Here is a 6,000-nt window from a genome sequence, read left to right as displayed (position 1 = left end):
CGAGTAACTCAGTTGGTTAGAGCGTTGTCCCCATACACAAGGTTGCCGGTTGGATCTCCAGTCAGGGCACATATAAGAAGCAAGGAATGGATGCATAAATAAGTAGAGCCACAAATCTGTGTTTCTCTCTCTCTCTGTCTTTCTCTCTCTCCCCCCTTCTCTCTCTCTCTCAAATCAATCAATAAATTTTTAGTTTTTTAAAACAGTGAATTGAAATTTGCACCGATAACCTCCTAGCATATGTTAAATAAGCCTGGGGAAGGGTGAGGAGATGCCTTTCATTCTTTTATTCAATATACATTTATTGAGGGTTCTATATGTGCACAGTGCTGTACTAGGCTCAGGGGATACAACAGTGAATCAGAGAGACAAGATCCTTGCTCTCTTGGAGCTTACATTCCTGGAGTGTACCAACAGATGTTTCTTGAGCACCTACTGTATACAAAACACTGTGTTCCAACTCCAGTTCCCTTCTTCCCTTCTCCATATAAAGAGAGATATAAGATATGGCCTTTCCCTCTAGGATCTTACAATATACCAAAGCAAATAAAATCATGATAAATAACAAGAGCAAATGGTAAGTGCCCAGAGAGTTATACAAACAAGAAGGTGCTTTGAGAGAGAGGACTGGGCTGGTGAACACTACTGCTACCACTGCTAATGGCAATAATAATAAAAGCTAACATTCATTCAGTGCTTACTAGGTGCCAGGCACTATGCTGAGAGATTTCTGAGCAACATGTCCTTTAATCCCACTAATAACCCTATGAAGAAAGTACCCTATTTGACAGAGGAAGGAACTGAGGCTCAGAGAGGTGGAGTGACTTGCTTGATCAAGAGCACACAGCTGGGGAGCTGTAGAATCAGCACTTGAACCCAGGTCTGTCTGACTTCAGAGCCCATAACTTTATTTTTTTTTAAATCCTCACCCGAGGATATTTTTTCCATTGCTTTTTCAGAGAGAGTAGAAGGGAGAGAAAGAGAGAGAGAGACACATCAATGTGAGAGAGACACATCGAGTGGTTGCCTCCCAGTCCTACCTCGACAGGGTGAGCCTGCAACTGAGGTACGTCCCCTTGGCCGGAATTGAACCTGGGACCCTTTGGTCCACGAGCCAACGCTCTAACCACTGAGAAAACCGACTAGGGCTAGAGCCCATAACTTTAACTATTACATAGTCCTGGGCCTTTGTATAGACGGGCAGGAGGTGTTGGGTCAGGAAACATGGGCATGTGGTATACCTGAGGGACAAGGAGACTGCAGGAACAGGCTTTGTTTTTCCCTCTACACAGACGGCTGTCTCTGCTTCTCCATACAAATGGCCGAAAGTGGCTGTCCCCAGCTTTGGGTCCAGTGCCTAAACCTGACTCCCTGATGCTGATTACAAACTGGCAGCCCTGTAGGCCAAATATGATGCACAAGATATTCTTAGCCTGTGGCATTTAAAAGAATGAATTAGTGCCCAATATTCAAAAACTGGGAAATTTCACACAAAAATCTGGAAAATCATAATATCTGTCAAGTCTGGACCTATATTCCCATGGCAACCATCTGCTAGAGCAGAGTAGCAGCTGCTACTTTTAGACAAGGCACAGATTCTCCATTTGCTACAATTGCCCATTCCCCATTGTCTGTCATTGGGCTGTTTCACTCATTTTCATTACTGATGTGACCCTTGGGAGCATTTGAGTCAGAGTCACTATATCCCAGTTTCAGAGTTCCAGGAGATAGAATTCAGCCCCTCTTGGGTCAGATGTGCACCTCTGGTTCAAAACACAATGGTGATAGCAGCGCAGGCTTTGGTGAGGTCAACACGGGATCTAGAGACACTTCCTCAGCAAGGTTTGTGGTAACAGTGGGTTCTCAGGAAAAGGACTGTAGTTGGCCAGATACTCCAAGTCAAGTCTAGTAGAAAGGGGGAGAAGTTCAGGCCTAGAGCCCACTTTTAAGATGTGTAATAATCTAGGCTTCAGGTCATGATGAAAGCCTGAACTGAAGCAGAAACAGTGGGGATGGAGGGGAAAGAAGGAGGTTTATAAGATGTTAAGAGCATGGTGACTTGTAGGCAGGGCAGGGAGGGGGCATCAGTGAGGTTTGAACCTCTGGCTTGTGCAACAAGGTAAAAGGTGTCATTCATCAAGATCAGAAACATAGGAGGAAGAGCAGGTTTGGGGGGAAGAGAAAGAGTTCACTTTAGGGCATGTTGAGCTTGTTGGGCTTGGGATCGGGCAAGTAGAGCTGCTTAGTAGGCAGGCGGCATTTAGGGGAAGATCTGCGCTGGAGATATGGTCTGGGAAGTCACCAGCAAAGAGGTGGATGTATCAATTAAACCTGGGAGGGGCCATAAAGAATAGGAAAGGAAGGGAAGTAAGTGCAGAATCAAGGAGCAACATTTAAAGGATGGAGAGCAGCCAATACCAAAAAGTGCTGGTCGCAGAGGGAGAAGGACAGCCAGGGGGCTGTGGCTTCAGAACTCCAGGAAGGAGAGTTTAAAGAGAGTGATCAATAGGTGTTTAGAGAGGACAAGAAGGAAAGGCCTGGAGACGGTCTTTTGGATTTGGCAATTAAGAGATCACTGATGAGTGTGATGGGAGTGGAGTGGTTGGGCAGAAGTTACAGGGGCTCAGAAATGAGTGGGCTGGGAAGATGGGAGACGGTGTCAATCTTCCCTAGGACTGGGGTGTGGAGGGACGGAGAGAGTTTGTCCAAGAGCAAAGAGTTCATGTCAAACAAGGTTCCATGGGAAGGCCTGGCTGCGAGTAGAGACCCAGGTATAGCTAATGTCTTGTTCTGTGTACGGGGGGAGTCTAGGAAGGACTCAGCTGCCAGGTGCTGTCTTGTTTGTGCAACCGGAATGAAAGCTCATCCTAGGGGCCAGCAAAGGGAATTACCCTAAGAGGAGGCCCAGGCTTTGTGGTTGGGTTTCCCCCACTCTGCATCTAGTTTCCTTGATCCACTGATTATCTTGGGCGGGTTTTGCTGAATGACTCAGGAGCTTGAGCAACCTTTGCGTACTGGGTTTCAAAGCTCTGGGGGAGGGGAAGTCTGATTCTTTCTTGATAACCGAGAAACAGTCATTAGATATTGAAAGAAGGACAATTAGCCCCAGCTTTAGAAAAAAAAGGGGAGGGGTCCTCTAAGCACTAGAGAATTCTAGTACTTGGATCCAGGAGCTGATGCTGGGATGCTTTTCCTCTCTGCCTCCCCCTGAGTCTTAATAAAAATAACAATATCTAACAGTTACTGAGTGCTTTTATAATTGTCAGGCACTGTTCTGTGGGGCTTTATCTCTGACCTTGAGAACTCTAATCCCATTTGGCATGAGAAAGTTGAGAGTTAGAGCGATGACATGACTTCCAGTAGCTGGAAGAGCTGAGAATTGACTGCCACAAGCCTATGTTCTTTTTAAAATGTATTTATCGATCTCAGAAAGAGGAGGAAAGAACATGGATTTGTTGTTACACTTATTTATGCATTTATTGGTTGATTCTTGTATGTGCCCTGATTGGGGGCTCGAATCACAACCTTGGTGGATAGGGCAGTGCTCTAACCAACTGAGCTATCTAGCCAGGGCACAAACCCATGTTCTTTATCCTATGCAACACTACTCATCTCAGGATGTCTCTAGGTGACCCAGCAAGGCTGTGAGACTGATGAAGATCCCAGGCAAATGCTGGAAAACAAGGTTCTTAAAAGAACCTTCTCTCCAGCTAGGATTTCTACTGGGAAGGAAGGGACAGGATCCTCTGAGCTCCTAGTCACCTGAGACCCCTTCCATGGCTCCCTCCTCTGAGCTTCTAACCTCAGCGATAAAGGGCCTATTCATTGGGCCTCCCAGAGCTGGGTCTGGAAGCTGGCCCTGGCATCAATCAGTCAGGGGTTAGTCCCTCCCTCCTTGAGCCTGCCTTCCCTGCCCCTCCTCCTGGACTCAACACCTGGTATCTCTTTCTTGTGTCCCTGAACCCAGAGTGTGTGAGGCCCAGGCAGGTACAGTATCACTTTCTCCCTAAACTGTCCCCAAAGCAGGGACAATTTGTTGTGCTGCCCACCCCCACTGTCAGTGTATACTTCCAAGGGTTCCTGTGGAATCCAATCTCCTGTAAACACCCAAAGAGGAGGAAGTGCGCCAAGCAGTGAGGCTGCGATTGCATCAGGGCTGACGCACTCCCATTGCCTTTTCCCCCATCTCAGTCTCCAGAGGAGCCCATGGGACCAGGCCCAGGCCCTCTCCCCTTCATTCAGCCTAGGAGAGAGGCTAAGGTTAAGGCGCAAAAGTAATGTTTACAGAGTGCCAACCAGGCGCTATGTAACAGTAGTAATAATATCTGACTCAGGACACATCAGGCACTGGATCAGCAGCTCTAATTCTGTAATAAAAAGCAGCTAGCATTTTACTCTATGCTGGTGCTATGTGGTTTACATGTATTATCTCATCTCATTCTAGCAACACTCCTAAGAGTTAGTATGACTATCGTTACCCTTTTACAGGTGAGGAAACTCAGACTCAGAAGGGTTAAAGTTTAGAATTATCCACTCAGTTGGGCATTGGAGAATCAGGTTTTGGATATGGGTCTGTCTGCTCTTTGCATCATTAATTAATGTAATTTCTCTCAACAAGGGTAATTATTAGCTTTGGTTTATAGATGGGGAAACTGAGGCTCAGGAAAGTGAATTGACTTGCCTGAGGTCAAAGTGCAAGTCTCGGTTCTTGTCACCCTTAATTCAATGCATTCATGCTGAACTATAGTGGGCCCAGGAGGAAGGAACCCTTGCTAGAGTGTCCTAAGATTGTCCTCAGTGCAGTGTGGGTTTCATATCATTTCTCCCCTCCCCTACTTCTACTCTAGGCAGTGATAGAATCGGCACCTGCCTCTGCGAAGTCACTTTTCCTATTGGTTTGTGGTCCTCTGCTGTCCCAGCCTTCCCTCTGCCCACCAGCTCTCTGAGGGCCGACTCTGGCTGTTCAGCATCTGTCCCCACTCACTAGTGCCTGACCCAGAGGAGGGCTTGTTTGAATGAATACATGGATTCATCAGGGGCTGGGACTGGAACCTGGGTCTTTCGGGCTCTGCCAGAGCCATTTCCACCCCCTCACCTGCTTCAGGACCTTCTCACCCAGGGAGGCCTAGTTACACAAGGGGAGAAGCAAATGGCCGGGGCGGCAGACAAGCTGACTGCGAATCCTCTGCTCTCCGCCCCTTCTCTGTTTCAGGAGCCAGCGAGAAACGCGAAAGCTCCACCGCGCCGAACCCGCCTCAGCCCCCGAGCCCGGGAATGCCGCGGGCGAGGCGTCGCCATGGTGACGGCGGGGCCAGGTGCGGCGGCGAGCACGGTGCCCGCAGGCCCGCCCGCCCGGTGCCCGTTCCAGGGCTTGCATTTTCTGGCTACAGGGGAACTCCATTTCATTTGTTCCTCTTCATGAGACATTACGGGAGACTTCGCTTTGCATTGCTTCCATTTTCTTATAAGTGAAAGGGGAGGGGGGAAAACCATCTTCCTTTCCCTCCGACCCACTCAGAGAAACACCGGAAAAACACCAGCGTTCCCACCAGAAGCTCCGCCGCCGCTGGCCATGAAACCCGGCATCACTGAAATCGCGCACTCTATTTTAAAGGTTTGTGAAAACTGCACCAAATTGATTTTTCCCATATCACTTCTCTCTGTTATTTCTGCGGTTTCTCTTCTTCACTGCTGCATTTCCCAGGGGCCGGAGAGCAAGTCTATATGGAAACTTGAGGTACTCTTATGTGGTTTGGGAACCAAAAATAAAAGTATTTGAGAGGGTACCAAATTGTTTTTCTTTCTTTTTCTTACACACATACATAGATATTTATTTTTACCCAGGGTCTGTTGCAAAGGATTTGGCTTACAGACTCCAAACTCAATTTAGCTTCAGGCCTTAATCACTTCTGAGCAAAGACTCTTATGGCCACAGGGATGGAAAGAACTCTAGAAGTCACCTGGCTCAGAGGTCCTCTGACTTTTAGGCATCATCAGTAG

The sequence above is a fragment of the Miniopterus schreibersii genome, assembly GCF_964146895.1.
Source record: "Miniopterus schreibersii genome assembly, chromosome: 8".
In the NCBI taxonomy this organism is placed as follows: Eukaryota; Metazoa; Chordata; class Mammalia; order Chiroptera; family Miniopteridae; genus Miniopterus; species Miniopterus schreibersii.
The sequence above is the reverse complement of the archived record's forward strand: the minus strand, read 5'-3'. Positions refer to the sequence as shown.